Source organism: Protopterus annectens, chromosome 3.part0 (assembly GCF_019279795.1).
Source record: "Protopterus annectens isolate FY-2018-M chromosome 3.part0, PAN1.0, whole genome shotgun sequence".
NCBI classification, from domain to species: Eukaryota; Metazoa; Chordata; order Ceratodontiformes; family Protopteridae; genus Protopterus; species Protopterus annectens.
In genome coordinates this window covers 1,980,441,556-1,980,461,247 of record NC_056731.1, presented here as the reverse complement: position 1 = coordinate 1,980,461,247, position 19,692 = coordinate 1,980,441,556, and positions in this window count along the sequence as shown.

The window sequence follows — 19,692 nt, the reverse complement described above, 5'->3', positions numbered from 1 at the left end:
CTAATTCCAAGAGTAAACAGAAGAGATCCACCTGTTTCGATTCAAATTTTCCATATCTATCCAAGGCACTTTTCACCATCAATATCCCCTCCTGATTGCGAATGCATGTAAATAATGCAATCACATCTAAAGTTGCCAAGACCTCAATACTTTTACTCTTTTCCCCACTGGTTGCATTATATAGATCCCTTAGAAAATGTTCTGTGTCCCTTAATACTACCTCAGGTTCATCCAGAACCTAAGTTGTTTGTCCAGAAACCTAGAAATAGGGTCCGTCAACCAGCCCCCATCTGCTACAGTGGGTCTCAACGGGGGCTTGAAGGAGTGCTTGTGTATTTTTGGTAGCCCATGCATTTGAGGTATAAGTGGATTCTGCACTATAAAATAATCATACAGGTCATTAGTAACAAGCCCTAAATTCAAACATTCTAATAAACAGTTGTCAAGTCTACATTTCAAGTCATGCACCATTACTGCATCATTACTAACATAAGTGTTAAAATCACTAAGCATAGTAAACATACTATCATGATAGCAAGTGGAATCAAGAACAACCACTGGTCCCCCCTTATCTGAGAGATAAACAACAATACTTGTATTATGTTGCATTTCTAACAAAGCTTGTCATTCACTTTTAGTTAAATTATCTGATCTATTGTGCCTATTCAGTTCCTTGTTACTAAAAAACTCATACAAGTCATTTTCACAGGCTGATAAAAAACAGCAGGAGGCAGTGCTGGTACAAATATACTAGGCTTTTTAAATAATTTTACTACATTATTTTCACCATCATTACCAAACATTAATTTTAATGCTAAATTAGGTACAAACAGACAAAACTCAACAAGCAGTTCTGCAATATCAGTCCCAGTAGTGGGGTCAAAAGTCAAACCTTTAGTTAGCAGCGACTCTTCTGCTGCTGTTAAACGGTAGCTGGAAATATTCCAAACTAAACTCCTTGTTCCAACCCCCACATTTTCTTGATGGTTCTGGTTTGGTTGGATGGCGGCAGCTCCTTCCTCTCCTGGCCCCCTCTGTAGTTGTCTAAATCATGGGACTTCCTTCTGATACTGTGATATATGTTAGGGGTAGTCCTGGAAAAAAAGAAGACAAAGATTCTAGTGTAGCTGGAGTATTTTATGCCTCACAACTGAGCCCATTTCCACTGTCTTTGATGTCAATATTGCATTACCCAAACCTTGACACTCCCCTTCCAGAGTGGAGTATGTAGATGTTTGTGGCTCTGGCAATGTCACCTTATCTCCATCGCCTGGATTGGTCACTTCATCTGTCACCACTTGCTGACTGCTGTGACTGGATGGTGGTACTTCCTGATTCAGCCTCATTACACACTGATTATTTGGCCCTTCAGCTGCAGAAGTGCAAGAATGTTTTGCATTAAGTTCCTGATGAGTTTGTACCTTGGGCCAAGTAAAAACTTATTGTTTGGAAAAATCATTAATGTCCCTAGTCAGTTTCTTCCATTTTTGTTCTAACAATTGTTTTTCATATCCCATGACCTTTTCAATTAGGTCATTGAAATAAATATATGCTGCTGCTTCACCCACTGCACTAGTTAAATCTTGCTGATGATGAGATATTTTATCATATAGCTCAAGTTCTAGTGGCTGAAAAAAGTCTATTAATAATTTCAAATAAGCCCAACTGCTGTTTAAGCTAATCTGTTGCCATTGAGCCAGCAAAGAAGGATACATATCACCATAGGTAGGCATGTTAAGGACTCTCAAGCCTTTAGGTATAACATTCATTTTTAAACATGCGTCAAGGTGAATCTTTTATACTTATATAAGTAATTTTCCAAAGTACATTTTAAATCTCTAATTTGATGATCATTTGTTTCAGGAACTTCATTTTCATTAACATTTAAATGTAACTCACCAGTAAGGAGAGGATTTTCTGCGACCATTATGAAGTTACAAATGCTGTGATTCACCATGTCACTTTGCACATGAGCAGCATCTCCATTAACATTACCAGTACCATAAACAGCTTCACCTTCTGCCATACTCACAGTTATTATAAAGCAGCAAGAAGACCCAAAAGCAGTGAGTGTGTTCCAGCAGCAAACCCAAGCAGAATTCCAAGCAAAACCACAGCTGGTAACAGGCAGAAAGGCAAGGCTTAACAGTTGTAAAATCCACAAGTTTTATAAAGTTAGCACTTTTGCAGTGTTCACCACCGCTTCATCAAACAACAAAGTAAAGCAAATGAACTTCTTTTATATTCGATTTCAGTATCAATTAATACAACAATGCAGAATCCTAATTGATCCACATGGCATCTGCTTTTAAAGGAACAGTGTCTAAAAACTGTACATAAAAAATAACAGTAAAAATACCAAGATGCAGAACAGTACATTTATCTACTTTTCTTTGCTTTTAATACTGGTTTTAGGGGTACACAGTCATTCAGATCATTACCCTGTGTGCTCCTAACCTTAAAATCCACTGTAATTCTGCTAGATAGTCAAGAGAAGAAGGTTAACACTCGCACTACACCTCAAAGAACACATAGCCCTTCTAAACCCACACCACCAACACCCACACATAGCAACACTAAACCCACATATGTGGAGGCCCTTAACATTAACCTGCCCAAGCAACAAGGACCTCCAAAGCTGAAATGCAAAGAAACACCAATCACAACCAAAGTGTCACATAGCTCACAACACTAGTGTGCCACCCAACAACAGTCCCTAAGGCAAGAAAATGTACCCAACACTTTAGTCATAGATGATTCTATAGTCAGGCACACTGATGTCCCACTCACCAGGCTGAACAAGGAGAAAATTACAGTCAGCTGCCTGTTGGGTGCCAGGATGCACCACATAACCCATGCACTCAAGTCATTCCACACCAAGTACAAATATGACTCTGTCATTGGCCATGTTGGAGTGAATGACTTGAGACGTACCTTCCTAAACTACATGAAAAGAGACATGGAAGAGATCTCGGATCATGTGGCCCAGGCAGGTATGACCCTAGCCCTGAGTAGCATTCTGCCTTTGCCCAGAATGATACCACAGTATAAGGACAACATGATTGACTTCAGCAATTGGCCAAGCTTCTGGTGTCATTCAAAGGGGATCCAGTAGCTGTCTGCCTGGGATGACAGGATCGACAGACCACAATGCTTTGCTAGAAATGGTCTGCACCTGTCGCCCCTGGGATTCAAGTTACTGGTTAAGGATCTTGCCACCCCTATAATGCCTTTTTTAGGCAAAGTTCAAAGGACAAAATCACCACCATAACAGGTACAAGCATGCAAAATCCGAAGGTAATGCTACTCAATGCTAGAAGTCTAAACCTCAAAATGCAGTCTCTTGAGGCACTCCTAAAAATGGACAGCATCGATATCTATGCAGTAACTGAGACCTGATTCAAGGCTACAGAGAGCACCCCTGCAATACCAGGCTACAACTCTTACCACACTTTTCAGCCACCAAACCAGGACCGAAACACTAAAGGTGGAGGAGTGTCCATATTCACCAAGGATATTTACAACACCAGGCTAGTTGCCCAACACAACGCGTCTGAAATTCTCCAGGTGCAACTAACACTAGGTAAGACTGTAATCCAAATTGTAGCTTGCTACAGATCCACCACCATGCCCAAAGATTCTCACTACACCTTTCTAAACATACTGGAAAATATTAAGATACAACCAAACACCCTAATACTGGGTGATTTCACCTACCTGCCATTAACTGGGAAAACTACTCATGTACCAACACCTTTGCCCAACAGTTCTGGAAATTCACAAATTCCAATGCCCTGGATCAACTAATCCTTAGTCCCACCAGGGGTTCCAATATTCTAGACCTGGTCATTACCAACAGGGAAATTGATGCTCCACACTTATGGTCACCCCCTCGTTGGTCAGGTCCAACCATAAGCTAATCACCCTTGACATCTGCATCCCACTCCCTCCCCCCAGTAAGGAAACCTGCATAAAAAACTTCTCCAAAGCCAACTTCATACAACTCAAGTCAGAAGTGACAAACTTCATGACACCCATGCAGATGAGAACTGAAAGTTCGACTGCTGAATCCTACACTAAGGTACTGTGCGAGCACATCCACTCATCCATGAATTGTGCCATCACCAATAGAACCAAGATGCTCTCCTCCAAAAAAAAGGAAGCCAATCTGGTGGTCCCTTGCCATAAACAAACTTTACAACAAAAGGAAGAAACTGTTGCAGAAAAGAAGAAAATCCCAGGATGTAAAAAACTCCCTTAACAGCCTCAGTAAGAAGCTGAGATCCCTCATAAAATCCTCCAAAGCTAGTTACGAAAATAAAATTGCCAAAGATTCCAAAGACAACCACAAGGCATTCTATAGCCATGTCAAGAATTTTAATGGCAATGCTCAGATCTGCTCTGAGCTACAACAGAATGGCATTAAATATACTGATCCCAAAGATATTGCCAATATCCTGGCAGATTGATTCAGTGCAAACTTCACCCCCCTTTCACCCCGAAAGGGCCCATCTCAGTACTAAAAGATTGCCAAATTCCAGTAATAATGGCCACACAGGTAAAAAACACACTCTCCAAAGCTAAGAATACAGCATCTGTGTGACCAGATGACATCCCAGGCTGTGTACTACATGAACTACAAACTGAACTGGCACCTCACCTAAGTGTCATGTTTAATCATAGCCTCAGCTCAGGCTTCATGCCCACTGAGTGGTGCACAGCTACAGTTATCCCACTCCACAAGGGGGGGATCCACCTTGGATCCCAGGAACTACTGCTCTATCAGTCTGAAGAGCCTGATCTGCAAGGTCATGAAATATTTTATCATGGAACTTATAAACAAAGACATTGGCAACCTTCAAACTCTGGACCCCACATAGTTTGGGTTCATGAAAGGCCGAACTTGTTTCCTGAACCTGATTGACTTCTTCAAATCAGTCTACAGAGCCATGGACAAGGGTAAGGTGGTGCACACAGCCTTTCTGGACCCCGCCAAGGCCTTCGACACCATCCCCCACTCTGGAACCATAGATAAACTTACTAAGCTGGGCATTAATCCCTATGTCACTCGATGGGTTGCCAACTGGCTTACTGACAGAACCCACACTGTAAAAATAGCAGACTCCAAATCCAGCTCCAGACAAATGACAAGTGGAGTACCTCAGGATTCAGTCCTGGGACCCCTCTTGTTTGGCATGATGGCATCTACTTCTCTGTAGTACAGGCCAACACTAAGGTACTCTGGCTAACAAAGTTCGCAGATGACTGCAAACTGAGAGCCATTACTGAATCCCCAAATTATGTGGATATTCTACAAAAGGACCTTACAGAAACAGATGCTTGGCGCCAGAGCCATGGGCTCAAGCTCAATGCCAAGAAATGTATAGTTATTTCCTTTGAGAAAAAAACATGTACCCATGAATTATCACATAGGTGGCAGTACACTAAACACCGAAAGTGCGATAAGAGACTTAGGGACACAGGTTGACAGTGGTCTCACCTTCGATAACCACATCACCACAATAGTCAGGAAATACTTCTATGTGGCACACCTCATCACTAAGTGGTTTTCATCCAGAAAAAAGGAGGTCATTGTTCCACTGTACTCATCCCTCATTAGACCCATTATAGAATACAACGCCCCATTTGGTATGTACCTCTCAAGACATCTGCAACAACTGGAAAGACCGCACAAATACCTCACTAAAAGAATCACAGGCCTAAAGCAGAGATGCCCTATGCTGACCATCTAAAAAATTTCCATCTATACTCTGTCACATATCGTCTAATCAGAGGCGATCTCTGCTTAACATACAAGGCCACATCAACCCAGAGCTGTTGGACATGCTACACTTAAAGAAATCCCAATCCCACAGAGACACATGCTCCAGTGATCTAAACCTTGTCATCACAATGAACAAAACATGCTGGTGGGATAGTTTTCTGACCCAGAGACTCCCCAGACTCTGGAATAGACTGCCCATACATGTCAAGCAGAGTGCCTATTTGGCCATCTTCAAAAGGAACCGTGATGATTGAATGGGAGAGGGGAACATCACCCCGGGGATCACGTCAGTCACCTGCTAGACAGGGGTCCAGGGAAGTAAATACTGTGGGGAGAAATAGCCAGGGAATTGTTATGGCTAGACTTGTAAAGGCCCTAGGGCCGATAGCCTAGTGCCAACCTATGAACCTATAAGTCCCACTATTTAGACAACTACCGAGAGGGCCAGAAGAGGAAGGAGCTGTCACCATCCAACCAAAGCAGAACCATCAAGAAAATGTGGGGGGTGGAACAAGGAATTTAGTTTGGAACATTTCCAGCTACAGTTTAACAGCAGCAGAAGATTCGCTGCTGACTAAAGGTTTGACTTTTGTCCCCACTGCTGGGGCTGATATTACAGAACTGCTTGTTGAGTTTCATCTGTTTGCACGTAATTTAGCATTAAAATTAATGTTTGGTAATGATGGTGAAAATAATGAAGTCAAATAATTTAAAAGCCTAGTATATTTGCACCAGCACTGCCTCCTGCTGTTGAAGTTTTATCAGCCTGTGAAAATGACTTGTATGAGTTTTTTTAGTCACAAGGAACTGAACAGAAACAATAGCTCAGATAACTTAACTAAAAGTGAATGACAAATGTTGTTAGAAATGCAACGTAATACAAATATTGTTATTCTGCCAGCAGATAAGGGGGGACCGGTGGTTGTTCTTGATTCAACTTACTATCATGATAGTATGTTTACTATGCTTAGTGATTTTAACACTTATGTTAGTATTGATGCAGTAATGGTGCATGACTTGAAATGTCGATTTGACAACTGTTTACTAGAATGTTTAAATTTAGGGCTTGTTACCAAGGAACTATGATTATTTTATAGTGCAGAATCCACTTATACCTCAAATGCATGGGCTACCAAAAATACACAAACACCACTTGAAGCTCCCATTTAGACCCATTGTAACAGGTGGTGGCTGGATGACAGAGCCTATTTCTAGGTTTCTGGACAAACAACTTAGAAAGGTTCTGGATGAATCTGAGGTAGTGTTAAGGGACACTGAACATTTTCTAAGGGGTCTATGTAATGCAACCAATGGGGTAAACAGTAAAAGTATTGAGGTCTTGGCAGCCTTAGATTTGATTTCATTATCTACATGTATTTCCAATCAGGAGGGGATATTGATGGTGAAAAGTGTCTTAGATAGATATGGGAAATTTGAATCAAAACAGGTGGATCTCTTCTGTGTACTCTTGGAATGAGTTCTAAAGAAAAACATATTCTTCTTTAAAGACAAGTGCTATTGGCAAAAAACAGGAGTTGCCATAGGCACTAGCTGTGCAAACTCCTATGCCAACTTGGTCATGATGGAATTGGAACACCAACACATTCTAAATAATATGAATCCACATATAATAATATATTGATGCTTTGTGAATGATCTTTTTATAGGTTGGCTGGGAGATTAATAGAGTTTAGAACTTTATACTTGATATTTGAACACCAGTAATAATTTTCATAAATTTACCCTAAGTAAATCCATGAGTAAGATTGATTTTTTGGATGTAACTGTAGTCAAGCAAGGATCTGGCCTAACCACCAGTATTCATAGGAAAGAATGTCATCACTCCACATATTTGGATAGGGATGGTATGTATCCACAACATATTTTTAGTAATATCATTAAGGGACAGGCTATGAGGACCTCACATCTAGCCTGTAATGACAAGGACTTTCAGGATAGACTATGCCATCTATGGAATGACTTTAAGGGTAGAGGGTACGAGCCTGTGGAAATTGATATGGCTTATAGTGTAGTAAATAAGGAAAGACGAGGGAGGTCCAAGCCCTATTTCTCACAATGAAATGATACAGCTAAGTATGCTGAAAGTAGATCTGTGAAAATGCCCATGGTTATTACCTATACAACAGAGGCAAATAGGATAAGGGAAGTGGTTAGAAATAACTGGCACATTTTACACACTGATGGGAAGGTAAAAAAGCTGGTAGGCCAGCAACCTGTTTTCCTGTATAAAAATAAGAAGATTATTAAACAGTGTTTATGTTATCCTAGATTATATCATAATCTAGGGGGAAAGGCAATGGGGTAGACGTAAATGTCAGGAGTGTGCATATTGTGACTATATTGATCAGTCTATGTACTTTAAGCATCCAGAAACAGGCCATGTATGGAAACTTAAGAGTTTCAGCAGACTGCAACACACAGAATGTTATTTATGCAGCACACTGTGTTTCATGTTTCAAATTTTATATAGGCAAAACCAACCGGAAACTGAAATAGAGTGAGGGATCATTTGTATTGCACAAGAAGCTGGAATGATTATAGTGCTTTAGAAAAACACACACTAACAAATGGCAACACACATACATTTGTATTCCAAGTTTACAAGTTATGAATGTGAGTATGGGGGTGTTTAGTAAATATGACTGAAAATGCAGAATTACAGTGGCTTTTAGGGTTAGGAGCACACAGGTGAATAGGTCTGAAGGACATGTATCCCTAAAACCAGTATTAAAAGCAAAGAAAAGTAGATAAATGTACTTTACCTAGGATATCCCCTGGCTGCTGTGTGTTCCTGGCCCCTGTGCTTCTCATCCTATCTCTCCAGCTTGCTTACCCTCCAATAGGAGTTAAGAATCCACCTGGCAACTAAGGACTCCTCCCAACTCACCAGCTGCCTCATCTCCCTGTAAGTGTTCCCCTGTGCTCTTCCACGAAAGGAAGGAAGAAAGTATGTGTTTTCCTCATACTGGCTGTAAAGCTTATTTGTAGTATGCTTTTTCCTTGTTGTTTGTAATTAAAAGCTTGTTAGCCTGGAGAGCCAGCAGCCATACCCCCCTGTAGCCTGTAGTTTACAGCTCCTGACTTCCCTTTACTACTTTCCCTAGCTGAACAGATTGTCTTATTTAGCCCTAGACCAGCCTTCTCCAGAAAATACTTCTGCTGCAATACATGTCCCTGGCCACAAGGTGGCACCCTTATCTAGTCCCTATATTTGACTATCCCACTATCCCAGGAAATACTTATACTACAGTCTTCAGTCTTTACCTTGCTACTATCTTTCATTTTTACATCTCTTGGTTTGCTGTAATTCACCCACTATCCTCCTTGGAAATCTTTCACTCTACTTATAATTCATTCTTCACCTACCTCAACTTAACTTACCTTAACAGTCAGCATTCCACTGATTGTTCACCTTGGCTTTTTCACTTACTTGTCTCTACCCGCTCCGTTTGCCCTGTGGGCTCACTCCGCTCCCCTACCCTGCCCCCAAATTCCACCCGCCCCCAGTACTCCTACATTTATTCCTCAAAGCCACACCCCCACCACATCTGCTCTAATCTATCAGCTCACCTCATTAACACTCCCAACCCTCCTTATCACAACACCTCACCTGTTATTACCTTACCTCCCATCCCTCCTTGTTACATCACCTCACCTATTTACACATCACCTCACCTGTTCATATTACCTTACCTCCCATTTTCTTTCACATTGTAATCTAAGACAATGGCTATACTACCCATTCCACACCAAATAAAACTATTACTCTTGGTCTCACTCTTTCCTCCTCTAACTATTGCCTATCTGCTAACCTCCTATGAACAACCATTACACCCCAATCTTCTCTTCCCCTCCAAACTAACATCCACATCACTACTAGCTATCTCCTATAACTACATAAACATTACTTCCAAACCCTGCTACCTACAAGCCAAATATCATAGACTTACCCACATTAAATACACCAATCTAAATATTAGGAAATCAATTGAATATTATTGTAAGCTTCACAACCCTATAAATAGCATATACCTCCATTCCTTACTAGACAGGGACATTCATCCTAGCCCTGGCCCTAACAATACTCTTGCCACTGAACAAAGCAACCCTAACATCACTAGTACCCAAGCCCCTACTAAACCTTATAACTCACTCTATATAGCACATCTCAATATACGTAGCATTAACAACAAAATTGCCCACCTCCATGCCGTCCTAGATGTCCACCTATTCAACATCCTATGTTTATCTGAAACATGGATAAAACCTACAATTAAATGTAATGAAGTCACCCCACCTGGTTACAATATCCTGAGACTAGACCGCAGAGCCAAAAAGGGAGGAGGGGTAGCAATCCTTTATAAAGCAGAGCTGCAACTTACCTATGCAAACCTTAGACCACCTTTGAACAAAAATGCTGAGATCCTCATTTCTAAATTTCAGGTCAACACATGTAAATCCATATATATCATTTGTATCTACCTTCTTCCAGGAAATAACATTAATACTCTTGAAAATATCCTTAACTGGCTTTCTATTAATCTCCCACAAGAAACTATAGCCCTTGGAGACTTTAATGTCAACTGGAAGTACTGTAATACTGTACACCCTACCACCCATATTAACCTATATGGCTTCTCACAAACTAACTCCCCAGCCAGGATTAATAAACCCAATAACAAAGAAAGTACCTTCGACTGGATTCTTACCAATACTCCTCATCAAATATACAAAGTAGGAACCCTCCCGGATGACCTAAGTGACCACTCACTTACTTATATCATCAGACATAAAACCAAACTAACATACCCAAATATGTTTAGGACAGTTTGCACCAAAAAGAATTTTAACCCTGAACTTTTCCAAACAGAACTCAAGCAGTATAATTGGTCACCACTAAAATCCCTCCCAATAAATGAAGCAGTGGAATTCTTTAATTTCTCATTCTTAACCATCCTTGACCACCACGCCCCATCTTGCTCTATTAGAAATAAAGCTAAGCCTGCCCCATGGCTCTCAAAAGCTACTAGGCAAAACATCCTCCTTAGAAACAAATCCTGGACAAAATGACATACCACTAAGAATTCTACAGACCACCAAAACTTTAAACAACTTAGAAATAATACAAAAAAGCTATCCTCTTAGATAAAAACATTCTACTTCTAACTACAGCAAACTCACCAAAAGAAACCACAAAAGTTTTGGACTAGCATTAACAGACTACTATACCCAGATCAATCTATCACACCTAACCCACAAGGCTCTAACCTTGAGAATCCCACACATACTGCTAATGCCTTCAATTCTTTCTTTACAGATGCCACACAAACTCTTGCTAGTCAGCTATCTCCAGGTACCTCAAATCTACCTATTTCTACTACTAGCCCACTTCCATCATTTCAGTTACAACTAGTCTCTACTTCCTTCATTTGCTCCCTTCTCCAAAAACTAAAACCTACCACTCCCTCAGCTGATCAGTTACCAGCAGAATACCTGCAAAAAGGAGCTAAAGCCATAGCCTACCTCATTTCCATTCTGATTAACGAACCATAAGTGACGGAACTATCCCATCTATCCGGAAAATCTCTCACATCATCCCCCTGCATAAAGGTGAGAACTCCAATGACGTTTCAAACTATTGTCCTATAGCTCTACTATCTTCTCTAGCCAAAACAATGGAGAAATGCATCCATAAGCAACTACTTAACCACCTAGTCCAAAATAACTTACTTGCCAACTGTCAGCATGGATTTAGACCATTCCACAGTACTACCACTGCCCTGCTATCCTTCACAGACTGCATTAACAAAAACCGTAACAACAATATTCTTTCCTCTGCAGTCTTTATTGATTTATCTAAAGTTTTTGATACGGTTAATCACCAGCTACTTTTAAATATACTTAAATCCCTTTCACTTGAACCCCTAACCATAAATTGGTTCAAATCTTACTTTGACAATAGACAGCAGGCTGTGCTATGGGATAATAAGCTATCTACGCACCACCCCATTTCCCTTGGTGTTCCTCAGGGTTCCATTTTAGGCCCACTCTTATTTTCCATTTTTATTAATGATCTTCACTCTATTCCTCAAGCCATCTGTATTCAATACGCAGATGACTACACTATAATTTGTTCAGCCACTTCTCCAACTGAACTACAGTCCCTTACCCAAAAAGCATTCAATACAGTAGAACAATGGTTTTTGAACCACTGCCTCCTCCTAAACCCCAAAAAAACTAAACTTTTACTTTTCACTCCAACCCGTAAGTCCACCTAAGTATATTTCACACTCGTATCTAATAATGGCACTCTCATATCTCTTGACGCAACCACTAAACTCTTAGGCATAACAATAGATAGCAATCTTAACTTGGATTGGGGTCCCTATATAGAATCAAGCCCTTTCTTACACCATTAGCCAGGACCACTATAGCCAGAACTCACCTAATCTCCACTCTGCTCTATGCTTCTCCCATATACACTAATCTCTCTAAAAACAACCCCAACAAACTGGCAATTTCCTATAATAATATTGCTAGATTTGCTACTGCCACTCCTTTTAGAACTCATCATTGTCTTAATCTTAAGCAACTTGGATGGCTAGAGTTTCAAAATCAGCTTCAATTTCACCAGCTTACTATTGCCCATAAGACCCTGTATCAACCCTCCAACACTCTAATACTCACTAACCTCATCACCCCTTACAACAATCTTAAACACTTACTCTCCTCAGGCAAACTACTTATCTGTACTAGCAGATCCAACAACTTGGCAGGAGAATCTCTGTTCTCTAATACTGTTGGAAAGCACTGGAATCTCCTACCCACTGAACTCTTATCTCTGTCTTCACTAATACTTTTTAAACAGAAACTGAAATTATTTCTCAGTACACATTGGTTATGCCCTTGTACTAACCCTGACTAACTTTCTTCCTTTATACGAATGAATACTCTTCGCACTTACAAACTTATCCTTAAAGAACCAAATGACCAGTTTATTGCAATTTAAATTTTTGTATATATGTACATAGTTACATCTTTTGTACATTACCTCTTACTGCTTGTGTTATGCTCACTATGAGCATTGTATTTTTATTAACTATAGCTGTCTTAGCTCAGACTGTTTAAACATTCCATATTGTATATTGTATGTGTGTTGGAGCTTTTCTCCCCGGGCATCTACTGAAAATGGACATGTATCCAGTTAGACTAGCCCGGTCAACAAATGTAAAATAAAATAAAATAAATAAATAAAAATAAAATAAATAAAATTCTGCATCTTGGTATTTTTAGTGTCATTTTTTATGTACAGTTTTTAGACACTGTTCCTTTAAAAGCAGATGCCATTTGCTTTACTTTTTTGTCTGAGGAAATGGAGATGAACACTGCAAAAGCACTAATTTTAAATAAAATTTGTGGATTTTACAAATGTTGAGCCTTGCCTTTCTGCCTTTTACCAGCTGTGGTTTTGCTTGGAATTCTGCTTGGATTTGCTGCTGGAACACACTCACTGCTTTTGGGTTTTCTTGCTGCTTTAAATATCCAAATGTTTTAACTTTAACAAACAATTAATGGATACTGAATCATTAATCCCCGGCCAGTTAGTAGCATTCAAAGTAGGCTGGCATTTTAGTTCACATTTATTTAAATGTTCACCAATGATAAACCCCCTCGAATCATCCTTAACCTGGTTCATCACAACAAATTTAAAATCAAGTCCAGGAAAATCCACTAAATGCATTTTTAAAGCATTAGTAGTCTTATGTTTCTTATTTCTTAATATCCATTCTATGCTCATATATCCTGTATTTAATTTTGCCATTTTACCAACATAAAAGGTGGGACATGTGGAACAGCAAGCCACATACACCACCTGAGGGGAGTCACAGGAGAAATGGCCTTTAACTTTGTACTCAGTTCCATTAATAATTATACAATCTGTAGTTAGCACATGAGAACATTGTTTACATTTCCCACATTTTGTCATTCCAACAGTCCTACTAATTAATGGTCTACTCTGTTCTAATACTTGTTTAAAAGTTTTTTTTATTCCTATATACTATCCAAGGGGCATTCCCAAAGGAATCCATATTCTTATTATCAAGAAAAAATAAGGCCCAGTTCACTGAAAGAACATTGGCTATGGCATAACTATCTAAAGAAAATGTGGAAATAAAACACTTCTGATTATCTGGCCTGAGCTTTGACTTACCATCCACCATTATTTGAACATTAACCTCTGTTTTTTTCTGTCCTGGTTGTCTTAGTATTTTGTCAGAATAATTAATAATAAAGTCTAAAAAGGAATTTTTACCAGTCCAGGTCCTTCTGGTGATATATCAACCATGCCAAGAGGAACAAATGTTCAAACTGCACAGTTTCATTATCCGATAACTCCACCGATGTTAGCGTTGATTCCTGTTCTAACTCTGAAATTGTTTCTTCAGTTTGGCTCCCTATATTATGTAGTTCTTGACATTCTGCTCATAACACACCCCTGAAACTGTTTGTTCTGTATTCTTTCTGACGTACGTACCAGTTCCTGCTTGGAATGGGCTGATCCATTTGGGGAAATGTTCATAGTCTCGGTGGGTAGCCGTTCATGATTGGAGGTGATTAGCTGAGAGCTTCTGTCACACAACAAAGCATTAAAGGGGTCAGGTGGGTTAGGATAAGCTTGTCCAGTGTTATAGTCATTCAGGTCACTTTTAAACTTCATAATCTTCTGGTTAAGAATGGAATTACATAAGCCAACAATTTTATAAAATAAGTTGTGATGATTACTCTCATAATGATCAAATTACAAATTTTTTAATTGAAGCATTCAGCATATCCAATTCTTTTGACAATGCCTCAATTTTATGATCATTATTGTTTACCATTACCCTCATAATGTCACAGCCTGCCCTACTAAAGATCAGAATAAGCTCACTGTAAAATCTGGAGCCTTAAATAACATGGTTGTGGTTCTTCTCTTGACATTTGTATGGCTTCTGGAGATAGCTTGGGCTTTCCTCTTACACAGTGGACTCCAATGGTTTCAGGCTCTGCTACTCAAGGGAATATAAAAGTTTACTTTAATGTGTCAAAGGCAAATAATTTTGAGTTACACTCTAATATACAGAAACAACCTATGCCCCGATCTGGTGCTAGTTTGTCTGAAAAGCTTTCCACTTTTGAGCAGAAGCTATTGCTGTTTAAAAAGCTTCAACTGGAAAATAGTTACTTGCTTAAAAATATTTCAGTTCTTCAAGTCCCTAAGGAGCTGCACCTTTGGAAATTTCCCAACAGAGTTACTAAAGGCTCTGAATTTTACAATGAGCTTTATTTAGATCTTTAATAGGGAGGGATGTGACATTATGAGGATAATGGTAAATAATACCATTGTTGAATGAATTGGATGTGCTGAATGCCTCAATTAAGAATGATTTGCTATTTGATCATTATGAGAGTAATTACCACAACTTATTTTATAAAACTGATGGATTATGTGATTGTATTCTTAACTGCAAGATTAGGAAGTTTAAAAGAGACCTGGATGAATATAACATTGGATGAGCTTATCTTAACCCACTTGGCCCCTTTAATGATTTGTAGAGTGACAGCAGCCCTCAGCCAATCACATCTAATCATGATTAGCCATCCACCAAGACTATGAATGTTTCCTCAAATGGATCACCCCCTTCCGAGCAGTAACCACGTAGGTCAGAAAGAATATACAACAAACGTTTCAGGGGGCAAGTTATCAGCAGAATGCCAGGAGCTACATAAAACAGGGAGCTAAACTGAATAAATAGTTTTGGAGTTACAACAGGAATCAATGTTAACATTGGTGGATTTACTGGATAATCAAACTGTGCAGTTTGAGCATTTGTTTGCTCTTGGTGTGGTTGATGTATCACAAATAAGACCTGAACTGGTAAAAAATTCCATTTTAGACTTTACCATTTATATTTATTCTAACGGAATACTGACAAACATGCAAATGCACTCTCTAAGCATTTGAGTTTTATTCCAGCAAAAAGGGCAATGTTATTGAGTGTCCTTATGGATTTAAAACTTTATACATGAAAGCTTAATCTAGCGTTGTGGTTCTTTAGTGCTGGTGCACTGGACCTAAGGGTCTGCATTTGTGTAGATCTAGTTTATTTAATCCCCCGCTCAACCATGCAGTTTACATGTGTGAGAAGATGTGTGAATTGGGGGTCCATGATATTTTAAAGAAACCCACTTTGTTTAAGTTTTCTAGCATGTCTTCGAGTGAACGTGGGCTACTGACTGAAATATGTAATGACAAGGAGATTAGGGTTATGAAGCCCGATAAGGGCAGGTGATTAGTAGTTATAAACAGTGCTGATTACTCTAGTTGCATGAACTTTATGCTGTTTACTTATAGTTACTGTGAAGCATCTAAGAATGAAATTAACATTGCATATGCTAGGATTGATGCATTGTTGTTTGATTTATTAATGAATGGATGTATTAATGAGCAGGAATATGAGTTTCTGTATGATACCCAACTGGTTGTAGCAGGTATGTTTGGGATACCCAAAATTCATAAAAATATAATAGACCCCCCATTGCGTCCTATAGTGGATTTGAATAGATCCAAAACAGAAAATATTATTAAATTCTTAGATTGGCTACTAAAGGAGTCTATTGATCAATTACCTCAACTTTGGAGGGATTCCTGGCAACTTTTTACTAAGATTATTCAGATTCCTTTTGAAGAGAATTGTTGTTTAGTAACAATTGATGTTATGAACCTTTATTCAGTGATTCCACATGATGTTGAGGTAGGGTAGCTTGACGATATTTTATTTAAGATTGGGGTTTTAACAATTGATAGGGTGAAACTGGCATCTGTCCTTATGGAAATTGTTTTACATAATAATTTTATATTTTTTGATGATCAATTTTTTAAGCAGGTAACTGGTGTAGCAATGGGGGTGGTTTTTGCCCCCAGTTTTTCCAATTTAGTTATGGCCTGTTGGGAATTCAAATATGTATTTAATAGTGATTTTAAAATCATCTGGCATTTTATACATGTTATATGGACAATATATTTATTATTTGGACTGATACTAAGGAACGATTGTTTGAATTTGTTCAGTATATTAGTAGCACTATGGATTTTTTTACATTTCTTTTCCTTATGATAATAGTAGGATTTCCTTTCTAGATATTCAGTTAGAGAAAAAAAAATCTTATTGTTTTACGTCCAATATTTTCAGGAAGCCAATCTTTTTGAATTCATATTTGCATTAGACCAGTTGGCACCCAAGGCATGAGAAGAAGGCGTCAATGAAGGTCCAATTGGTGAGGTTGGCCAGAATGGTAACTGATGTTGAGTTTTTTTTTAATAAAGAGTGTGACAATATGTTAGGTACATATGAAAATAGGGGATATCCCAAAAATGTTTTGCTGGAGATAAAGGGAGAAGTGATCCATAAATGAATACAGGGGGTTTCTTCATCTCTACTTGGCTATACTGGTTCTGAGACAACCAGGACCAAAACAACAGAGGTTAATATTCAAACAAGGGTGGATGGTAAGTCAAAGCTCAGACCAGATAATCAGAAGTTTTTTTTTATTTCCATATTTTCTTTGGATAGTTATGCCATATCTAATGTTTTTTTCAACAACTGGGCCTTATTTCTCTTGATAATAAGAATATAGATTCCTTGGGGAATGCTGCTCAAATAGTATATAGGAATGCTAAATCTTTTAAACAACTATTAGAACAGAGTAGACCATTAATCAATAGGACTGTTGGCGTGACAGAATGCAGGAGATGTAAACAATGTTCTCATGAGCTAACTACAGATTGTATAATTATTAATGGAATTGAGTATGGAGTTAAAGACCATTTCTCCTGCAAATCCCCTCAGGTGGTGTATGCAGCTGGTTGTTCCATATGTTGCACCTTTTAAGTTGGTAAAATGGCAAAATTAAATACAGGATATATAAGCATAGCCTTGATATTAAGAAAAGTAAGACTACTAATGCTTTATACAGGCATTTAGTGGATTTTCCTGGACATGATTTTAAATTTGTTGTGATTGAACAGGTTAAGGATGATTCAAGGGGGTTTATTACTGGTGAACGTTTAAATAAATGTGAACTAAAATAGCAGCTTACTTTGAATGCTACTAATTGACCAATGATTAATGATTCAGTATACATTGTTTTGTTAAAGTTAAAACATTTGGATATTTAATATTAACATTTTTATTGGGTTTTGTTATTATATTTAACATTTATTACTTCATGAGTTTTATTTCTGACTGGTTTTTAATAAGTTTTCTTTAAATGAATTATGGTTCCAGTTAGGATCTAATTAAGTTTGGATTGCCATTGGCTATTTTTTGAATATAGTGTAATGTTTTGTAAGATGTGGTTAGTTCTGAGGAAGTTTCTGAGTAGAGAAATGAAAGTGGTTAACTCTGTTTTGGATTCATATTAAAGGGATTTTAACCTTAACCTTTTTGGCTTACTCATTGAATTTCCATCTGGCTACTATTGCATGGTTGTGGTTCCTGACTTCTAACTGGCATATTACTTAGCTCTGGCATTCAGTGAACCCAGCGATGAACATGCTAAGCAAAGCTGAATAAACAAAATGCAATTCTTAACTTATGTAGTCTTAAAGTTACCAATTCCATTGCTTAAAATTTAATGTCATTCTCTTAGAAGTATCTGTTAAACATTTAGAAATACATTTAAAGGTTTATGAAAAACATTGTCTTTCACTGTAAATGCAGTAAAACAGTAAAACTAACCATTTATATTCCTCATCATTAAAATGTTTAAGCTTAAAATTTAAATACATAATTAGATATGTTTAGAAGCTTAAGGTATAGTATAGACATTTTACTTAAAGGGGAAATCTATTGTCTGAGAAAACAAAAGTCCTGTAATCGGAGAATGAAAGTCACATGTTTTCAGGCTTTTTAATTTTAGAAGCAGTTTTTCAGGAATTCAGCTCACTCTGTCCCTTCAGGGATATACAACTCCATTCCATTTCTTCAGTATTATGGATTTCATTGCTGTTAACAAAAGTGGATGCCTCCTCCAGCATGTTAAATATTTTGGTTTCTTCAGAAAGACATAACTTGATCTTTGCATGAAACACCAAAGTGGCTTTAATATTGTTCTTTTTAAGTTCCTTGATGAGTGATAAACAGGAATTCCTTTTATTCATTAATTTAATGGGGTAATGAATAAACAGATCTGACTACATGTTCACCTATTTTAATAGATGATCTGGATTATGCTGTTTAAAATTTTGATCTTTTGCTAAGCTAAACATGAACTTGACTATAATTGATCTTGATGGTGAGTTTTCCTTCTTCAAAGGTGCTCTCAGGGATCTATGCACTCTTTCAATTCCAAAAGATAATGTTTCAGGTAGATTTAATGTTTTATATAGCCAGGTAGTTATGTTTATTATATTGTCCCCTTCATAATTTTCAGGTATACCATAAATTCCAATGTTATTTCGTCTCAGTCTATTTTCTAAATCATCGAGGTTTTCTATGAGATAGTTATTTTATTTTAAAAGAAATTCAGTCTGTGACTCACATTCAGCTATTCTTCCTTCATGATAATTTAAAGTTTCTTCCACACTGCTGATTTGTGTATTTTGTTGTTTGATAAGCATTTCTAAATGTTCCATCTTTTTTTGGTCTCTTCTTTGAAACTTTCTAGTTTGGCATCCAGTTTGTCTATTTTAAGTAATGCATCCTGCATACTAGATATTAGTGACTGTATGTCTTTTTTAACACAAGAATTCTGAGTATAATTTCTTGAGTGGCTCATGTTGAAGTCTCTTCTCTCTTAAATAAGCAGTTGAAATTCTGACAGAAAAAAATGGTGTTTCTGAA